The following is a 23036-nucleotide window of genomic DNA, read 5'->3' on the forward strand; positions in this document are numbered from 1 at the left end:
CAGTTCAGTTCAGTCACTCAGTCATGTCTGACTCTTTGTGACCCCATGAATTGCAGCACACCAGGCCTCCCTGTCCATCACCAACTCCCGGAGTTCACTCAGACTCACGTCCATCGAGTCAGTGATGCCATCCAGCTATCTTATCCTCTGTTGTCCCCTTCTCCTCCTGCCCCCAATCCCTCCCAGCATCAGAGTCTGTTTTAATGAATCAACTCTTTGCTTGAGGTGGCCAAAGTACTGGAGTTTCAGCTTTGGCATCAGTCCTTCCAATGAATATTAAGGACAGATCTCCTTTAGAATGGACTGGTTGGATCTCCTTGCAGTCCAAGGGACTCTCAAGAGTCTTCTCCAACACCACAGTTCAAAAGCACCAATTCTTTGGTGCTCAGCTTTCTTCACAGTCCAACTTTCATATCCATACATCACCACAGGAATAACCATAGCCTTGACTAGACGGAACTTTGTTGGCAAAGTAATGTCTCTGCTTTTCAGTATGCTGTTAAGGTTGGTCATAACTTTCTTTCCTAGGAGTAAGCGTCTTTTAATTTCATGGCTGCAATCACCATATGCAGTGATTTTGGAGCCCCAAAAAATAAAGATGCAATATTAGACAAATACAAATACTGAATACAAGTTTTTCAGATTATAGGCAATGCTATAAGACCCTGGAGAGAGCCGAGGTCATTCACTAAATGCTGTTCCATATTGGTCTTTCTAGAAACCAGCATTTATAACACTGGCCTTTTCTTTATTTTTTCCCCATAACATTTTTTTTTTCAGTTCTATGAAAGAATGTGATTGCAACTTTCCTTTCAGCTGCTTTAAGTTTTAATTATCTTCACATCACCTAAATTTCTCTGCTAATACTGAAAGAATTGCAGCACATACCCTTGTCAGCTTCCTTAAGGAACAAAGGAACTTTAGATATTCAGGGGCATGCATTTTTGTCTTCACTTGTTAGGATTTTCCTTTATCCTCTTAGTTCCTTTTTTATGGTGTACAGTCATTTGTTTCCTTGGGCTTAAGGCTTGTTACAGACTTCTTTGTAACTAGAGTACAGATAATGACAGATATTCCAAGAGGTTGGGAGCAACAGAGATACATTTATAGAATATTGGCAGGGTTCACTTGGGAGAAGTGGTGGAGCTGTATATCAGAGTTTAAGGAATCAAATTAAAGGGCCATTCAGTAGTGGTAGAACAAATGCACAACTCAAAAGGTAAAGAGAATACTAAATATTTATGCAGTGCCTGTAAGAAAGGAGAATTGATATGATTTTGAGATCATTACAAAACAAAATATGTCAGAGATTCTTTTTTTATACAATGTTTACAAAATGTGTTACTGAAATAATCCATTGTAAACACAGAGAAACACATGGTTGGAATTTTAATAATATATTAAAGCCACATACATAATATGGCGGTATTATTTTATATTTTTTATGAGTGGTTACTTTTTAAAGAGATCGTAGGGACTTCCCTGGCTGTCTACTGGTAAAGAATCCCTGCCAAGGCAGGAGACATAGGTTTGATCCCTGATCTGGGAAAGTTCCCCATGCCACAGGGCAACAAAATCTGTGCACCACAACTACTGAGTCCACTTTCTAGAGTTGATGCTCCACCACAGAAGCATGACATAACAAAGAGTAAATAAACCATCGTACCACAACTAGAGAAAGCCTGCGCACAGCAATGAAGACAGTGCAGCCAAAAATTACTTAACTAAAATTTTTAAAAGAGATTGTAAATTCAATATAGGCACAATTGTACTTGTGTTATATAATAAGACAATTTTTCAATAATGTTAGAATAGCTAGTTGCTATTAAGGGAGTAAAAAAATTTTTCTAAACAAGCCACATAAAGATAATTCCAATACTTTGGCCACCTGATGGGAATAGCCAACTCATTAGAAAAGACCCTGATGCTGGGAAAGACTGCAGGAGGAGAAGGGAGCAACAGAGGATGAGATGGTTGGACAGCATCACCAACTCAATGGACATGAGATGGAGCAAATGCTGAAAGATAGTGAAAGACAGGAAAGCCTGGTATGCTGCAGTCCATGGGGTCCCAAAGAGTCAGACATGACTTAACAACTGAACAACAACAAAAATAATTCCTATGTTAAGTTGGAATTGACAATCTAATGTGAAACTATTTCAGGGAACTAGGTTCTTAGAAAGATTTTATCTGCAAAAAAAGATCACAGAATTAACACAAATTGGTTTTATTGAATCCTTTTGCAGACTGTTTTCTGATGTCTTTCTGTCAGTTCTTGAACAAATTTTGAATTTCTACAAATTTGTAGTATACATCAGAGACAATGTCACTGATATATTTGCATAAATCAATATAAAGGGAATGATTCTGACATAAAGAATATAAGAAACAAAGTTCCTGACATTTACGCTGATGAGTTTTAACAATTGTATTAAAAATAGTACCATAACTTTAAATGGAGTACTATGAAAACTCTGATTTTGCAAAGCATTTTGAATATATAAATATGTAACATTGTACAATATCCTCTCTTAATGACTTTAACATTAAGCCAGAAGCTCCAGACCAAAAAAAGACCAGAATTTGAAATCCTCTGACAGTTCAAATCTATTTCAACTTCAAATTGCTAAGTGTTTTAGATGCAAAATAAACTATCATATCCTAAAGAAGAAATAATCACTGAAAGCAAATTCAATATTCACTGTGGAAGTTAAAGTGTTAGTCTCTCAGTCATGTTCGACTCTTTGCAAACCCATGGACTGTAATCCATCACACTCCTCTGCCCATGAGATTCTCCAGGGAAAAATTTTGGAGTAGGTAGCCATTCCCTTCTCCAGGGGCTCTTCTGACCCAGGGACTGAACCTAGATCTCCTGCATTGCAGGCAGATTTTTTACCATCTGAGCCGCCTATATCACTATGGCCTGGGAGAAAATCTCTGGGACCAGAACTCAGATTATCTATGGTTGTTTTCAACAACTTCATTAACTGACAATGAGGCCTCAGAATATCACCTGAATCTCAGATTCCTTCCCTCTGTCAATTGTAGGTATTCTGCCCACCTACAACACATGGGTAAAATGAAAAAGAATAAGACTACAGATATGAATGTGTTTTAAAGATGCCAACACCAGAAGCAATGAAGACAGTGAGACTGCCTTGCCTTGGCCTCAGCCACTGCTCATGGATCTCATTTTGTACCACTTTATCCCTCGACCTCTGGACTCCACACATCTGCCACCCTTCTCTCAGTTACTCCCCACCCCAGTCTTAGGTCATTCCCAGCGGTCTCTTTCCACATGACATTCTTTCACCTATAACACACTTCCCATCAGTGCCCTACCCATATGCCCCACCCTCTCTGCAAACCTCTATACACCACTGTCCTTCAGATCTTGGCTCAAACACTGTTTCCTCAAGGGAACATTCTTAGACTACCCTTTGAAATTAAATCAAGATTTCTCATACATTCTTGAGGCATCATTAACCTTCCTTCAGAGCACCTGTCTCCCACCATTAATCAAATAAATAAACAGGTGAATCTACATAGCCTCTTCAAAAGAAGTTACACCATTTGAAGATATCCTCTCCTAACCAAAACTCCTTTTCTACCCCTGAACCAAAAAAAAAAAAAAGACAACTATTTTTAATTTTAAAGACATACATAAAATGTTATTCTGAAAGCCCAAACTCATTTCTAACAATTTCTGAATACATTAATGAGACTTTCATGTGCTCAAAAAAACTAGAAAAAGACTTACCAAGTATTATGTAGAAAAAGATTTACAATTATGCTACAGCGTTTTTCACTGGGGCATAAGTTATATTAAACACTGTCCTTGTAGTGCTTGAAAATTATCTGATAGTTTTAAAGACTTCCTTTATAGTCTTTATATTATTGAGATTTTATCCAAAATAATATAAAAATAAATTTCAATGTAACTACTGATTTTAAAATTATAAATTCTGAATTTATGATTTGAATAGTGATAATGTAGTAGTGACTGCAGCCATGAAATTAAAAGACGGTTACTCCTTGTTTGTTTTCCAGTGGTCATGTATGGATGTGAGAGTTGGAATGTGAAGAAAGCTGAGCGCCGAAGAATTGATGCTTTGGAACTGTGGTGTTGGAGAAGACTCTTGAGAGTCCCTTGGACTGCAAGGAGATCCAACCAGTCCATTCTAAAGGAGATCAGCCTTGGGTGTTCTTCGGAAGGAATGATGCCAAAGCTGAAACTCCAGTACTTTGGCCACTTCATGAGAAGAGCTGACTCATTGGAAAAGACTCTGATGCTGGGAGGGATTGGGGGCAGGAGGAAAAGGGGACGGCAGTGGATGAGATGTCTGGATGGCATCACCGACTTAATGGACGTGAGTTTGAGTGAACTCCGGGAGATGGTGATGGACAGGGAGGCCTGGCATGCTGTGATTCATGGGGTCACAAAGAGTCAGACACGACTGAGCGGCTGAACTGAACTGAACTGAATGTAGTAGTTAAATTTCAATCAGGACTTCCCTGGTCACAGAGTGGGTAAGAATACACCTGCCAATGCAGGAGACATGGGTGCAATCCCTGGTCTGGGAAGATTCCACATACCATGGAGTAACCAAGCCTATGTGCCACAGCTACTGAAGCCTGCATGCTTAAGGCCTGTGCTCTGAAAATGAATTTTTTTTTCAGTGTTTTCATCTGTACAAGTAAAGTTAATTTTATGGGAATTGTATTTTAATGGAATGAAATATTACATTCAGTGTTGATCTTTTTCTCCTAGAAGTTTCTCAGTTCACATAGAAATATTGCTAATGCAGAACCAAGGGCCACACAGAGCTTGGGAGATCTTTATCAGCTGGAATGTATCAGAAATAAGACACTCATATTAACAGAGATAAACCAAGTTAACTTTAGAGAAGCCTTTCTAGTAAACAGTGCCAGAAACCTTTGAATTCAAGCATCCCCAAGATAACTTTGAGACTACACATTCTAAAAGGCAGTGTTTTTTAAATTCCAAGAAAGTAGTTATTTCATCTGATTTCATGACCACATTCTAATTACTGTACTGATGTCCCCAGGCAGCCATTATCCCAGGTTATAGCCCCCTAAGGATTCATGCCAAGCATCTGAATGACCCCTCATTATCCAAGGAGCTGCTGCTGCTGCTGCTGCTAAGTCACTTCAGTCATGTCCGACTCTGTGTGACCCCAGAGACGGCAGGCCACCAGGCTACCCTGTCCCTGGGATTCTCCAGGCAAGAACACTGGACTGGGTTGCCATTTCCTTTTCCAATGCATGAAAGTGAAAAGTGAAAGTGAAATCATTCAGTCGTGTCAACTCCTTGTGACCCCATGGACTGTAGCCCACCAGGCTCCTCTGTCCATGGGATTTTCCAGGCAAAAGTACTGGAGTGGGTTGACATTACCTTCTCTGATCCAAGGAGCTAAGAAGTAATAATTTTCCTTAGATGGAGTTAGTTTTACTTGGAAGTGAGGATTTATTATTTATTCTTCTCTGGTCTAGGTACAAATGATAGTTCATATAGTCTCAGCTTTCAGGGTTTGCCAGCCACCAAGTTTGCAGATTTATCATTCAATCCTTGTGCTTTGGTTTTATTGTTATTATACAGTTTTTCTGTTTAAGTGAAGGGCAAAATTACTTTTTATGAGGAGCTAGGGAATCAAAGTATTAACGTTCCAAGGAAAAGATTTTAATTTCTGATGCATGTTTATAAGACTGATCAATCTTTCCAGCAGAATGCATTGCTGGTAGTAATATAAATTGTTGTAGCTGTCCAGGAATGCAGTAAATAATTAATCTATTAAAATATCTGGAATGTTTTATCACTTCTGGGGCTTTATCCCATACATAAAAGCACTACAATAAAAGATCCATACAAAGGGGTGCTTATAGCAGCTACATGTTTACAGTGCAAAAAAAAAAAAAAAAAAACCCTAGAAACAAAAAAAATAAATGTCTACAGCCAAGTCAATAGTTTGAATAAATGTGAATTCATCCCTTATTATACTATATAGCTATTTTAAAGAGTCAGATGTTCTCAAATTCCAGCAAAATGATGAGCCTGTCAGCAAAAAACAAGAAGTGCTAAAAGCAAGAAGAATGCTGAAGACCATGGCAGTGCACACACTTGCCAACAGTGCAGCACCCAGGGGAAATATGGGAGCTGACAATGGCTAGAGGTTTAGGGTTTAACATCCCCACAGAACAGGAGAACAGGCCACAGCTCTACATGAGGAAGGGATTAGAACTCATCACTCTATAGATAGCTGGACCCTGAAAGGGCTGTGAATCCAGTGCAAACTCTCCATTTAATAAACTCACTCATCCAGGGAAATGACAGAAGAGTTTTGATAGAGGTCTTCAGCACCCTGTGCTTGTCTCTCAATGTGGACAGCAAGTACCTGAGTATCCAACAAAAGGTAATCATCTGAGGAAATTCTGTGGGGTTTTTCGGCTATGTGCATACACAGTGCAAATGAACTGCTGGAGAGAATGTCTCTCAGAAGTCTTCTAACCAATTACAGCCAACATGTGGGTATATAAACATTTCAGCATTTTCCCTCCTTTGCTAAGGTAACCCTGAGGTAGGTGCTACATTATCTCTTGCAGAATTGTTCTCTAGTTAACCACAGTGATATCCTCGTCCTACATACTAAAAGTGAGGCTAAGATGGCAGAGGAATAGGATGGGAAGATCACTTTCTCCCCCACAAATTCATCAAAAGAACATTTAAACGTTGAGTAAATTCCACAAAACAATTTCTGAATGATGGCAGAGGACATCAGGCGCCCAGAGAAGCAGCTCATTGTCTTCGAAAGGAGGTAGGAAAAAATATAAAAGACAAAAAAAAAAAAAAAAGAGAGAGACAAAAGAGGTAGGGATGGAGGTCCATCCTGGGAAGGGAGTCTTAAAAAGAGTGACGTTTCCCAACACCAGGAAACACTCTCACTGCCAAGTCTGTGGCGAGCCTTGGAAGCACAGAGGACAACATAACAGGGAGGAAAAGTAAAATAAATAATTAAAACCCACAGATTCCATGCCCAATGGTAACTCCCCCAGCAGAGAAGCACCTCAGATGCCTGTACCCACCACCAGCAAGCAGGGGCTGGGCAGGGAGGCACGGGCTGCATTGCTTAGCATAAGGATCTGGCCTGAATGCCCCAAGCCTAATCTGAGCAAACTAACTTGGGCTAGCAAACCAGATCGTGGAATAACTACCACGCAAAAAGCCAGCCCAAACCTAAGACACCACCAGGCCCACGCACAGAACAAAGGACTGTACAGAGATAGCCAGCTACAGACCATCCCCCTCTGGTGACAGGCAGCCAGAGCCCAAAGAGGGCAATCACAGCCCCAGAGAGACACTATCTACAAAACTGTAAGCAGGCTTCTTTGCTAATTAAGACTTCTTGGGGTTCTGGACAGTCAACATCCTCCAGAGAAGGTGCGCTGGTTGTACAACCAGAAAACTGTGCAGCAGAAACAGGGGAGGCGATAAGCCACATCGACCACGCTTGCCAAACACCCCATCACCTGAGCTGCTCGGACATGGGAAGAGCACAAAACGCAGGCCGAACCGAGTCTGCACTTCTGAGGACTACCTGAGTGCCTGAGCCTGAGTGGCTTAGCTCTGGGAGGTGCATGCAGCCCAGGGCCAGCCTCAAATGGTTCCCAGTGGAGCAACCTAGAGCCTGAGCAGAGTAGGCAGGGAGGGTACACATGCCGTGAGCAGGGCAGGCCCAGTGTGGCTGAGGCACTGAGGGCACACAGTAGTGCTATTTGTTTGCAGCGTCCCTCCCTCCCCACAGTGCGACTGAACAAGTGAGCCTAAAAAAGTGTCCACCACCGCCCTCCTTGTGTCAGGGGGGAAATCAGACACTGAAGAGACCAGCAAACAGAAGCTAAAACAGAGGGAACCGCCTTGGAAGTGACAGGTGCAATAGATTAAAACCCTGTTGTTAGTACTAACTACATAGGAAGGCGCCTATAGATCTTGAGAAATATAAGCCGGACCAAGGAACTATCTGAAAATGAACTGACCCCACAATACCCACAACACCAGAGAAAGTCCTAGACATATTTTTACTATTTTTACAAACAGTCTTTTTATTTTTTTTTAATTTTTAAGTCCTCTATTACTCCTTTAATTTTCACTTTTATAACCTACTATTACTTTGCCAAAAAAGACCCTATTTTTTAAAAACAAACTTCATATATATATTTTATAATTTTTGTGACTTTGTGTTTTTTTCTCTTTATTTTTTTCTTCTTTTCTTTCATATTGTATTTTTGAAATTTGAAACTCTAGATTTTTAATCTTTGCTTTTTGGTATTTGTTATCAATTTTGTACCTTTAAGAACCCAATTTTCAGTACCCATTTTACAAGGGAACAAGATTACTGGCTTGACTGCTCTCTCCCCCTTTGGACTCTCCTTTTTCTCCACCAGGTCACCTGTGTCTCCTCACTAACCCCTCTCTTCTCTACCCAACTCTGTGAATTTCTGCAGGTTCCAAACAGTGGAGAACACTTAGGGAACTGATTACTGGCTGGATCTGTCTCTCTCCGTTTCATCCCCACCTTTTATCCCCCTGGACACCTCTGTCTCCTTTCTCCCTCTTCTCTTCTCTGTATAACTCCGTGAACATCTCTGAGCAGTCCAGTTGTGAAGTGCAAATAAGGAAGTGATTACTAGCTAGCTTGCTCTCTCCCCTTTTGATTCCACCTCATCTCATTTTGGACACCTCTAACTCCCTCCTCCCTCTTCTCTTCTCCATGTAACTCTGTGAACCTCTCTGGGTGTCCCTCACTGTGGAGAAACTCTTCATCTTTAAACTAGATGTTTTATCAATGGTGCTGTATAGAAGGAGAAGTTTTGAGACTACTGTAAAAAGAAGACTGAAAACCAGAAGCAGGAGGCTTAAGTCCAAAGCCTGAGAACACCAAAGAGCTCCTGATTCCAGGGAACGTTAATTGACAGGAGCTCATCAAACGTCTCCATACCTACACTGAAACAAGCACCACCCAAGGGCCAACAAGTTCTAGAGCAAGACTCACCATGCAAATTCTCCAAAAACACAGGAACACTGCCCTGAGCTCCAATATACAGGCTGCCCAAATTTACTCCAAAACCAAAGACATCTCATAACTCATTACTGGACACTTCATTGCACTCCAGAGAAAAGGAATCCAGCTCCACCCACCAGAACACTGACACAAACTTTTGTAACCAAGAAACCTTGACAAGCCACCTGCACAACCCCACCCACAGTGAAGAAACTCCACAATAAAGAGAACTCCACAAACTGCCAGAATACAGAAAGGACACCCCAGACACAGCAATATAAACAAGATGAAGAGACAGAGTAATACCCAGCAGGTCGATACTAAAGCTGAAACTCCAGTACTTTGGCCACCTCATGCAAAGAGCTGACTCATTGGAAAAGACTGTGATGATGGGAGGGATTCAGAGCAGGAGGAAAAGGGGACAACAGAGGATGAGATGGCTGGATGGCATCACTGACTCAATGGACGCGAGTCTGAGTGAACTCTGGGAGTTGGGGATGGACAGAGAGGCCTGGCTTGCTGCGATTCATGGGGTTGCAAAGAGTCGGACACGACTAAGTCACTGAACTGAACTGAACTGAAAGGAACAGGATAAATGCCCACCAAGCCAAACAAAAGAGGAAGAGATAGGGAATCTACCTGATAAAGAATTCCAAATAATGATAGTGAAAATGATCCAAAATCTTGAAATCAAAATGGAATCACAAATAAATAGCCTGGAGACAAGGATTGAGAAGATGCAAGAAAAGTTTAACAAGGACCTAAAAGAAATAAAAAAGAGTCAATATATAAAGAATAATGCAATAAGTGAGATCAGAAACACTCTGGAGGCAACAAAGAGTAGAATAACAAAGGCAGAAGATAGGATTAGTGAAACAAAAGATAGAATGGTGGAAATAAAAGAGTCAGAGAGGAAAAAAGAAAAACAATTTAAAAGAAATGAGGACAATCTCAGAGACCTCCAGGACAGTGATAAACGCTCCAACATTCGAATCATAGGAGTCCCAGAAGAAGAAGACAAAAAGAAAGACCATGAGAAAATACTTGAGGAGATAAAGGATGAAAACTTCCCTAAAATGGGGAAGGAAATGATCACCCAAATCCAAGAAACCCAGAGAGTCCCAAGCAGGATAAACCCAAGGCGAAACACTCCAAGATGCATATTAATAAAATTAACAAAGATCAAACACAAAGAACAAATATTAAAAGCAGCAAGGGAAAAACAACAATTAACACACAAGGGGATTCCCAAAGGATAACAGCTAATCTTTCAACAGAAACTTTTCAAGCCAGGAGGGAATGGCAAGACATACTTGAAGTGATGAAAGAAAGTAACCTACAGCCCAGATTACTGTGCCTAGCATGGACCTCATTCAAATATGAAGGAGAAATCAAAAGCTTTACAGACAAGCAAAAGCTGAGAGAATTCAGCACCACCAAATCATCTCTCCAACAAATGCTAAAGGATAATCTCTAGACAGGAAACACAAAAAGACCATATAAACTCGAACCCAAAACAATGAAGTAAATGGCAATGGAATCATATTTATCAATATTTACCTTAAACATAAATGAGTTGAATGCCCCAACCAAAAGGCAAAGACTGGTTGAATGGATACAAAAACAAGATCCCTACATATGTTGTCTACACGAGACACACCTCAAAACAAGGGACACATACAGACTGAAAGGGAAGGGCTGGAAAAAGATATTCCATGCAAATAGAGACCAAAAGAAAGCAGGAGTAGCAATACTCATATCAGATAAAATAGGCTTTAAAACAAAGGCTGTGAAAAGAGACAAAGAAGGCCACTACATAATGATCCAAGGATCAACCCAAGAAAAAGATATAACAATTATAAATGCAAATGCACCCAACATAGGAGCACTGCAATATGTAACACAAATGCTAACAAGTATGAAAGGGGAAATTAACAATAACAAAATAATAGTAGAAGAGTTTAACACCACACTCACACCTATGGATGGATCAACTAAACAGAAAATTAACAAGAAAACACAAACTTTAAATGATATAATAGACCAGTTAGACCTACTTGATATCTATAGGACATTTCGCCCCAAAACAATGAATTTGACATTTTCCTCAAGCACACAAGGAACTTTCTCCAGGACAGATCACATTATGGGCCATAAATTTAGCCTTGGTAAAAAACCTCTTGATGAAAGTGAAAGAGGAAGAGTGAAAAAGTTGGCTTAAAGCTCAACATTCAGAAAACGAAGATTATGGCATCTGGTCCCATCACTTCAGGGGAAATAGATGGGGAAACAGTGGAAACAGTGTCAGACTTTATTTTTTTGGGCTCCAATCACTGCAGATGGTGATTGCAGCGAGGAAATTAAAAGATGCTTACTCCTTGGAAGAAAAGTTGTGACCAACCTAGATAATATATTCAAAAGCAGAGACATTACTTTGCTGACTAAGGTCCGTCTAGTCAAGGCTATGGTTTTTCCTGTGGTCATGTATGGATGTGAGAGTTGGACTGCAAAGAAGGCTGAGCGCTGAAGAATTGATGCATTTGAACTGTGGTGTTGGAGAAGACTCTTGAGAGTCTCTTGAACTGCAAGGAGATCCAACCAGTCCATTCTGAAGGAGATCAACCCTGGGATTTCTTTGGAAGGAATGATGCCAAAGCTGAAGCTCCAGTACTTTGGCCACCTCATGCGAAGAGTTGACTCATTGGAAAAGACTCTGATGCTGGGAGGGATTGAGGGCAGGAGGAGAAGGGGACGACCCAAGATGAGATGGCCGATTGGAATCACAGACTCGATGGACGTGAGCCTGAGTGAACTCCAGGAGACGGTGATAGACAGGGAGGCCTGGAGTGCTGCGATTCATGGGGTTGCAAAGAGTGGGACACGACTGAGTGACTTAACCAAAATGAACCGAACCAAAATTCAAAAAACATTGAAATCATTCCAAGCATCTTTTCTGACCATAATGCAGTAAGATTAGACCTCAATTACACGAGAAAATACTGCTAAAAATTCCAACATATGGAGGCTGAACCACACGCTGCTGAATAACCAACATATCACAGATGAAATAAAAAAGAAATCAAAATATGCAGAGAAACGAATAAAAATGAAAACACAACAACCCAAAACACGTGGGACACTGTAAAAGCAGTGCTAAGAGGAAAGTTCATAGCAATACAGGCATATCTCAAGAAACAAGAAAACAGTCAAATAAATAAACTAACTCTACAACTAAAGCAACTAGAAAAGGAAGCCATGAAGAACCACAGGGTTAGTAGAAGGAAAGAAATCTTAAAATTAGGGCAGAAATAAATAAATAAAAAAGAAACGAGAGAGACCATAGCAAATATCAACAAAGCCAAAAGCTGGTTCTTTGAAAGGATAAATAAAATTGACAAACCATCAGCCAGACTCATCAAGAAACAAAGGAAGAAAAATCAAATCAATAAAATTAGAAATGAAAATGGAGAGATCACAAGAGACAACACAGAAATACAAAGGATCATAAGAGAATACTATCAGCAATTACATGCCAATAAAATGGACAACGTGGAAGAAATGGACAAATTCTTAGAAAAGTACAACTTTCCAAAACTGAACCAGGAAGAAATAGAAAATCTTAATAGACCCATCACAAGCATGGAAATTGAAACTGTGATCAGAAATCTTCCAGCAAACAAAAGCCAGGTCCAGATGGCTTCACAGCTGAATTCCACCAAAAATTTTGAGAAGAGCTAATACCTATCTTGCTCAAACTCTTCCAGAAAATTGCAGAGGAAGGTAAACTTCCAAACTCATTCTATGAGGCCACCATCACCCTAATACAAAACCTGACAAAGATGCCACAAAAAAAGAAAACTACAGGCCAATGTCAATGATGAACATAGATGCAAAAATTCTTAACAAAATTCTAGCAATCAGAATCCAACAACACATTAAAAAGATCATGCACCATGACCAAGTGGGCTTTATCCCAGGGATGCAAGGATTCTTCAATATCTGCAAATCAATCAATGTAATTCACCACATTAACAAATTGAAAAATAAAAACCATATGATTATCTCAATAGATGCAGAGAAAGCCTTTGACAAAATTCAACATCCATTTATATTAAAAACTCTCCAGAAAGCAGGAAGAGAAGGAACATACCTCAAAATAATAAAAGCCATATATGACAAACCCACAGCATACATTATCCTCAAAGGTGAAAAACTAAATGCATTTCCCCTAATCAGGAACAAAAGGAGGGTGCCCACTTTCACTGTTATTATTCAACATAGTTTTGGAAGTTTTAGCCACATCAATCAGAGCAGAAAAAGAAATAGAATAGAAAACTATAAAACACTGATGAAAGAAATCGAAGAGGACATTAATAGATGGAGAAATATACCATGTTCATGGATTGGAAGAATCAATATAGTCAAAATGAGGACACTACAGAAAGGAATCTACAGATTCAATGCAATCCCTATCAAGCTACCAACGGTATTTTTCACAGAACTAGAACAAATAATTTCACAATTTGTATGGAAATACAAGAAACCTCGAATAGCCAAAGCCATCTTGAGAAAGAAGAATGGAACTGGAGGAATCAACATGCCTGACTTCAGCCTCTACTACAAAGCCACAGTCATCAAGAAAATATGGTACTGGTACAAAGACAGAAATATAGATCAGTGGAACAGAATAGAAAGCCCAGAGATAAATCCACACACATATGGACAACTTATCTTCGACAAAGGAGGCAAAAATATACAATGGAGTAAAGGCAATCTCTTTAACAAGTGGTGCTGGGAAAACTGGTCAACCACTGTAAAAGAATGAAACTAGATCACTTTCTAACACCACACACAAAAATAAACTCAAAATGGATTAAAGATCTAAATGTAAGACCAGAAACTATAAAACTCCTAGAGGAGAACATAGGCAAAACACTCTCTGACATATATCACAGCAGGATCCTCTATGATCCACCTCCCAGAATATGGAAATAAAATCAAAAATAAACAAATGGGATCTAATTCAAATTAAAAGCTTCTGCACAACAAAGGAAACTATAAACAAGGTGAAAAGACAGCCTTCTGAATGGGAGAAAATAATAGCAAATGAAGCAACTGACAAACAGCTAATCTCAAAAATATGCAAGCAACTTATGCAGCTCAATTCCAGAAAAATAAACGACCCAATTAAGAAATGGGCCAAAGAACTAAATAGACATTTCTCCAAAGAAGACATACGGATGGCTAGCAAACACATGAAAAGATGCTCAACGTCACTCATTATCAGAGAAATGCAAATCAAGACCACAATGAGGTACCATTTCACACCAGTCCGAATGGCAGTGATCCAAAAGTCTACAAGCAATAAATGCTGGAGAGCATACGGAGAAAAGGGAACCCTCTTACACTGTTGATGGGAATGCAAACTAGTACAACCACTATGGAGAACAGTGTGGAGATTCCTTAAAAAATTGCAAATAGAACTGCCTTATGACCCAGCAATCCCACTTCTGGGCATACACACTGAGGAAACTGGAATTGAAAGAGACACATGATCCCCGATGTTCACTGCAGCACTGTTTATAATAGCCAGGACATGGAAACAACCTAGATGTCCATCAGCAGATGAATGGATAAGAAAACTGTGGTACATATACACAATGGAGTATTGCTCAGCCATTAAAAAGAATACATTTGAATCAGTTCTAATGAGGTGGATGAAACTGGAACCTATTATACAGAGTGAAGTAAGCCAGAAGGAAAAACTCCAATAAAGTATACTAACACATATATATGGAATTTAGAAAGATTGTAATGATAATCCTGTATATGAGACAGCAAAAGAGACACAGATGTATAGAACAGTCTTTTGGACTCTGTGGGAGAGGGAGAGGGTGGGATGATTTGGGAGAATGGCATTGAAATATTTATAATATCATATATGAAACTAGTCGCCAGTCCAGGTTCAAGGCATGATACTGGATGCTTGGGGCTGGTGCACTGAGACGACCCTGAATGATGGTACGGGGAGGGAGGAGGGAGGGGTTTTCAGGATGGGGAACACGTGTATCCCTTGGTGGATACATGTTGATGTGTGGCAAAACCAATACAATATTTTAAAGTAATTAACCTTCAATTAAAATAAATAAATTCATATTAAAAAATAAAGAAAAAAATAAAAGTGAGAATGTGGAAGCTGAAAACAAAAGTACTGTCTCATTTACAATTGTCAATCTTTTTTTGTTTTCTTTCCCTCTTTGTCTCACTTTGGCAAGTGTCCTACTGCTGTTATCTGGGATAACTGCCCAAATAAACTACTTGCATTTGAATCCTTACCTTGGGGTCTTCTTCAGTGGAAACCAAGACTAAGACAGGTTGGGTCTGTCTTAGATATGAAAGGAAAAAACAATTTTCCTCTGAGAACTGCATTCCACTGATTTGGAGTTCGATTTTACTATGCACAAGAGGCACCGAAAAACATCCAGTCACAAAATTGTTTTGAAAATCGGGGAAAAGAAAGAAACACATCTACAGCCCCTGAAAAAAGCAAATTCAAAACCATTCCAGAAAACTATTTCCTTAAAACTTGCCATATTTACTCTCTTCAAGGAGAGAACATTTTAGGACCTTAAAAATGAGTTCATAATACAATATTATTAAAACACACAAATAACCTACTATGAATGAGTCCAAAACAAAGTAAGCAGGGATTAGTGCTCTCCAAAACATGATGTAACAACAACTTGATGATACAATACCTTTTAAATTATTAGTCATTTTTAAAATCACAGAAACAAGGGACTTTCCTTCTAGTCTGGTGGTTAAGACTCCATGCTTACAATGCAGGGGGCATGGGGTCAGTGCCAAATCATGGAACTAGGATTCCACATATTGTGTGGAGCAGCCAAAACTTTTTTTAATTTTTTAACTACAATAAAAAATAAAATTACAGAAATGATAAGAAATACATAAGGGTGATGATAGCTAAGCTAATAACTTGGGTTTTGTTTATTACTATTTTTCAGTTACACAAAGAAACTGGTTTTCTCACAGTAACAAATGCATACATCATCATTCTTTTCAATATGGTATTAGAAATTTTAGCCATGGAATGAAACAAGAAATAAAAGAAATATTGGAAAGAAGAAATGCAACTGTATTTGCAGACAACATGATTATCTATCGAGACAATCTCAAGTAATCTACAAAAAGACCTCTAGGACTAATAAGTGAGTTCAGCAAGTTGAAGATACAAAAACATTTACCCACAAAAAAGAATGAGTTATTAAGTTAGACACAGAAAGACAAATATCATATATCACTTTTATGTAGAGTCCAAAAAAGGGAACAAATGAACTTATTTACAAACCAGAAGTAGAGTCACAGATGTAGAAAACAAGCTTATGATTACCAGGGGATAAGGAGAGGAGAGATAACTGGGAAAGTAGGATTGACATATACACACTACTATATATAAAAGAGATAACTGATAAGAACCTACTGTAAATAGAGGGAACTCTACTCAGTACTCTATATTGAGAAATATAGGAGAAAATATATTTTCTCAATACAGGAGAAAAACTCTTTAAAAAGTGGATATACATATATGCGTATCTGATTCACTTTGCTATACACCTTAAAATAACACAGAATTGTAAATTAACTATACTTCAATAAAAATTTCAAAAATAATAAAGTAATTAAAATCAATTGCTTTTCTATATATTAAAAATGAACATGTAGAAACTGAAGATTAAGAACACAATACCATCTACTATGCTGCAGTCTAGTCAAGGCTATGGTTTTTCCAGTGGTCATGTATGGATGTGAGAGCTGGACTGTGAAGAAAGCTGAGTGCTGAAGAATTGATGCTTTTGAACTGTGGTGTTGGAGAAGACTCTTATTTTTTAATTTTAATTTTTAATTTATTTTGCTTTACAAACCTGTATTCGTTTTGCCATACATTGACATGAATCCGCCATGGGTGTAAATGAGTTCCCAATCCTGAACCTACCTCTCACCTCATTTCAATCTCTGGATCATCCCTGTGCACCATCCCCAAGCATCCTGTATCCTATATTGAACATAGACTGGCGATTCATTTCTTACACGATAGTATACATGTTTCAATGCCATTCTCCCAAATCATCCCACCCTCTCCCTCTCCCACAGAGTCCAAAAGTCCATTCTGAACATCTGCGTCTCTTTTGCTGTCTCACATACAGGGTTATCATTACCATCTTTCTAAATTCCATATATATGTGTTAGTATACTTTATTGGTGTTTCTCTTTCTGGCTTGCTTCACTCTGTATAATTGGCTCCAGTTTTATCCACCTCATTAGAACTGATTCAAATGTATTCTTTTTAATGGCTGAGTAATACTCCATTGTGTATATGTACCACAGCTTTCTTATCCATTCATCTGCTGATGGACATCTAGGTTGTTTCCATGTCCTGGCTATTATAAACAGTGCTGCAGTGAACATTGGGGTACACATGTCTCTTTCAATTCTGGTTTCCTCGGTGTGTATGCCCAGAAGTGGGATTGCTGGGTCATAAGGCAGTTTTATTTCCAGTTTTTTAAGGAATCTCCACACTGTTCTCCATAGTGGTTGTACTAGTTTGCATTCCCATCAACAGTGTAAGAGGGTTCCCTTTTCTCCGTATGCTCTCCAGCATTTATTGCTTGTAGACTTTTGGATCACTGCCATTCGGACTGGTGTGAAATGGTACCTCATTGTGGTCTTGATTTGCATTTCTCTGATAATGAGTGACGTTGAGCATCTTTTCATGTGTTTGCTAGCCATCCGTATGTCTTCTTTGGAGAAATGTCTATTTAGTTCTTTGGCCCATTTCTTAATTGGGTCGTTTATTTTTCTGGAATTGAGCTGCATAAGTTGCTTGCATATTTTTGAGATTAGCTGTTTGTCAGTTGCTTCATTTGCTATTATTTTCTCCCATTCAGAAGGCTGTCTTTTCACCTTGTTTATAGTTTCCTTTGTTGTGCAGAAGCTTTTAATTTGAATTAGATCCCATTTGTTTATTTTTGATTTTATTTCCATATTCTGGGAGGTGGATCATAAGAGGATCCTGCTGTGATATATGTCAGAGAGTGTTTTGCCTATGTTCTCCTCTAGGAGTTTTATAGTTTCTGGTCTTACGTTTAGATCTTTAATCCATTTTGAGTTTATTTTTGTGTGTGGTGTTAGAAAGTGATCTAGTTTCATTCTTTTACAGTGGTTGACCAGTTTCCCCAGCATCTCTTGTTAAAGAGATTGTCTTTACTCCATTGTATATTCTTGCCTCCTTTGTCGAAGATGAGGTGTCCATATGTGTGTGGATTTATCTCTGGGCTATTTTGTTCCATTGATCTATATTTCTGTCTTTGTGCTAGTACCATACTGTCTTGATGACTGTGGCCTGAAGTCAGGTAAATTGAATCCTCCAGTTCCATTCTTCTTTCTCAAGATGACTTTGGCTATTCGAGGTTTTTTGTATTTCCATACAAATTGTGAAATTATTTGTTCTAGTTCTGTGAAAAATACCGTTGGTAGCTTGATAGGGATTGCATTGAATCTGTAGATTGCTTTGGGTAGTATACTCATTTTCACTATATTGATTCTTCCGATCCTTGACCATGGGATATTTCTCCATCTATTAGTGTCCTCTTTGATTTCTTTCAACAGTGTTTTATAGTTTTCTATATATAGGTCTTTAGTTTCTTTAGATAGATATATTCCTAAGTATTTTATTCTTTTCATTGCAATGGTGAATGGAATTGTTTCCTTAAATTCTTTTACTACTTTCTCATTATTAGTGTATAGGAATGCAAGGGATTTCTGTGTGTTGATTGTATATCCTGCAACTTTACTATATTCATTGATTAGCTCTAGTAATTTTCTGGTGGAGTCTTTAGGGTTTTCTATGTAGAGGATCATGTCATCTGCAAACAGTCAGAGTTTTACTTCTTCTTTTCCAATTTGGATTCCGTTTATTTCTTTTTCTACTCTAATTGCTGTGGCCAAAAGTTCCAGAACTATGTGGAACAGTAGCAGTGAAAGTGGGCACCCTTGTCTTGTTCCTGACTTTAGGGGAAATGTTTTCAAGTTTTCACCATTGAGGATAATGTTTGCTGTGTATTTGTCATATATAGCTTTTATTATGTTAATGTATGTTCCTTCTATTCCTGCTTTCTGGAGAGTTTTTAGCATAAATGGATGTTGAATTTTGTCAAAGGCCTTCTCTGCATCTATTGAGATAATCAATCATATGGCTTTTATTTTTTAATTTGTTTATGTGGTGAATTACATTGATTGATTTGAGGATATTGAAGAATCGTTGCATCCCTGGGATAAAGCCCACTTGGTCATGGTGCATGATCTTTTTAATGTGTTGTTGGATTCTGATTGCTAGAATTTTGTTGAGGATTTTTGCATCTATGTTCATCATTGATATTGGCCGGTAGTTTTCTCTTTTTGTGGCATCTTTGTCAGGTTTTGTATTAGGGTGATGGTGGCCTCATAGAATGAGTTTGGAAGTTTACAATTTTCCTCTGCAATTTTCTGGAAGAGTTTGAGCAAGATAGGTATTAGCTCTTCTCAAAATTTTTGGTAGAATTAAGCTGTGAAGCCGTCTGGACCTGGGCTTTTGTTTGCTGGAAGATTTCTGATTACAGTTTCAATTTCCATGCTTGTGATGGGTCTGTTAAGATTTTTTATTTCTTCCTGGCTCAGTTTTGGAAAGTTATACTTTTCTAAGAATTTGTCCATTTCTTCCACGTTGTCCATTTTATTGGCATATAATTACTGATAGTATTCTCTTATGATCCTTTGTATTTCTGTGTTGTCTCTTGTGATCTCTCCATTTTCATTTCTAACTTTATCGATTTGATTTTTCTCCCTTTTTTTCTTGATGAGTCTGGCTAATGGTTTGTCAATTTTATTTATCCTTTCAAAAAACCAGCTTTTGGCTTTGTTGATATTTGCTATGGTCTCTTTTCTTTCTTTTGCATTTATTTCTGCCCTAATTTTAATTGTTTTTCCTTCTATTAACCCTGGGGTTCTCCATTTCTTCCTTTTCTAGTTGCTTTAGGTGTAGACTTAAGTTATTTATTCGACTTTTTTCTTGTTTCTTGAGGTATGCCTGTATTGCTATGAACTTTCCTCTTAGCAATGCTTTTATAATGTCCCACAGGTTTTGGGTTGTTGTGTTTTCATTTTCATTCGTTTCTCTGCATATTTTGATTTCTTTTTTAATTTCTTCTGTGATTTGTTGGTTTTTCAGCAGTGTGTGGTTCAGCCTCCATATGTTGGAATTTTTAATAGTTTTTCTCCTATAATTGAGATCTAATCTTAATGCATTATGGTTGGAAAAGATGCTTGGAATGATTTGGGGGTTTTTTTGTTTGTTTGTTTTTTTAATTTATCAAGGTTAGATTTATGGCCCAGGATGTGATCTATCCTGAACAAGGTTCCATATGCACTTAAGGGAAAGGTGAAATTCATTGTTTCGGGGTGAAATGTCCTATGGATATCAATTAGGTCTAACTGGTCTATTGTACCATTTAAAGTTTGTGTTTCCTTGTTAATTTTCTGTTTAGTTGATCTATCCATAGGTGTGAGTGGGATATTAAAGTCTCCCATTATTATTGTGTTATTGTTAAATTCTCCTTTCATACTTGTTAGCATTTGTCTTACATGTTGTGGTGTTCCTATGTTGGGTGCATATATATTTATAATTATTATATTTTCTTCTTGGATTGATCCTTGGATCATTATGTAATGGCCTTCTTTGTCTCTTTTCACAGCCTTTGTTTTAAAGTCTATTTTATTGGATATGAGTATTGGTACTCCTGCTTTCTTTTGGTCTCTATTTGCATGGGACATTTTTTTCCAGCCCTTCACTTTCAGTCTGTATGTGTCCCTTGTTTTGAGGTGGATCTCTTGTAGGCAGCATATATAGAGGTCTTGTTTTTGTATTCATTCAGCCAGTCTTTGCCTTTTGGTTGGGGCATTCAACCCATTTATGTTTAAGGCAATTATTTTTAAGTATGATCCGTTGCCATTTACTTTATTGTTTTGGGTTTGGGTTTATATGCCCTTTTTTGTGTTTCCTGTCTAAAGAATACCCTTTAGCATTTGTTGGAGAGCTGATTTGGTGGTGCTGAATTCTCTCAGCTTTTGCTTGTCTGTAAAGCTTTTGATTTCTCCTTCATATTTGAATGAGATCCTTTCTGGGTACAGTAATCTGGGCTGTAGGTTATTTTCTTTCATCACTTTACGTATGTCTTGCCATTCCCTCCTGGCCTGAAGCATTTCTATTGAAAGATCTGCAGTTATCCTTATGGGAATCCCCTTGTGTGTTATTTGTTGTTTTTCCCTTGCTGCTTTTAATATTTGTTTTTTGTGTTTGATCTTTGTTAATTTTATTAATAAGTGTCTTGTGGTGTTTTACCTTGGGTTTATCCTGTTTGGGACTCTCTGGGTTTCTTGGACTTGGGTGATTATTTCCTTCCCCATTTAGGGAAGTTTTCATCTATTATCTCCTCAAGTATTTTCTCATGGTCTGTCTTTTTGTCTTCTTCTGGGACTCCTATAATTCAAATGTTGGAGTGTTTCATATTGTCCTGGAGGTCTCTGAGATTGTCCTCATTTCTTTTAATTCGTTTTTCTTTTTTGCTTTCTGACTCATTGGTTTCTACCATTCTATCTTCTATTTCACTAATCCTATCTTCTGCCTCCGATACTCTACTATTTGTTGCCTCCAAAGTGTTTCTGATCTCATTTATTGCATTATTCATTATATATTGACTCTTTTTTAATTTCTTCTAGGTCCTTGTTAAATCTTTCTTGCATCTTCTCCAGGCTATTTATTTGTGATTCCATTTTGATTTCAAGATTTTGGATTATTTTCACTATCATTATTCGGAATTCTTTCACAGGTAGATTCCCTATCTCTTCCTCTTTTGTTCGGTTTGGTGGGCATTTCTCCTGTTCCTTTACCTGCTGGGTGTTCCTCTGTCTCTTCATCTTGGTTATGTTGCTGCATTTGGGGTGGCCTTTCTGTATTCTGGGTATTTGTGGAGTTCTCTTTATTATGGAGTTTCCTCACTGTGGGTGGGGTTGTATCAGTGGCTTGTCAAGGTTTCTTGGTTAGGGAAGCTTGTGTCGGAGTTCTGGTGACTGGAGCTGGATTTCTTCTCTCTGGAATGCAATGAAGTGTCAAGTAATGAGTTATGAGATGTCTATGGTTTTGGAGTAACTTTGAGCTGCCTATATATTGAAGCTCAGGTGTGTGTTCCTGTGTTGCTGGAGAATTTGCATGGTATGTCTTGTTCTGGAACTTGGCCCTTGGGTGGTGCTTGGTTTCAGTGTAGGTATGGAGGCATTTGATGAGCTCCTATCGATTAATGTTCCCTGGATTCAGGACTTCTCTGATGTTCTCAGGATTTGGACTTAAGCCTCCTGCTTCTGGTTTTCAGTTTTGTTTTTACAGTAGCCTCAAGACTTCTCCATCTATACAGCACCAATGATAAAACATCTAGGTTAAAGATAAAAAGTTTCTCCACATTGGGGGACACCCAGAGAGGTTCACTGAGTTACATGGAGAAGAGAAGAGGGAGGGGGTAGTTAGAGGTGACTGGAATGAGATGAGGTGGGATCAAAGGAGGAGAATGTAAGCTAGCCAGTAATCACTTCCTTATATGCACTCCACAGTCTGGACTGCTCAGAGATGTTCACAGAATTATACAGGGAAGAGGAGAGGGAGGAAGTAGACAGAGGTGGCTAGGAGGGTAAAAGAGGGAAATGAAAAGGAGAGAGACAGGTCCAGCCAGTAGTGTTCTCCACCATCTGGAACACACAGAGATTCACAGAGTTGGGTAGAGAAGAGAAGGGGGAGGGAGGAGGCGGAGACAACCTGGTGGAGAAAAAGAAGTGTCCAAAGGAGGAGAGAGTGGT

This window comes from Capra hircus, chromosome 26 (genome assembly GCF_001704415.2).
Source record: "Capra hircus breed San Clemente chromosome 26, ASM170441v1, whole genome shotgun sequence".
In the NCBI taxonomy this organism is placed as follows: Eukaryota; Metazoa; Chordata; class Mammalia; order Artiodactyla; family Bovidae; genus Capra; species Capra hircus.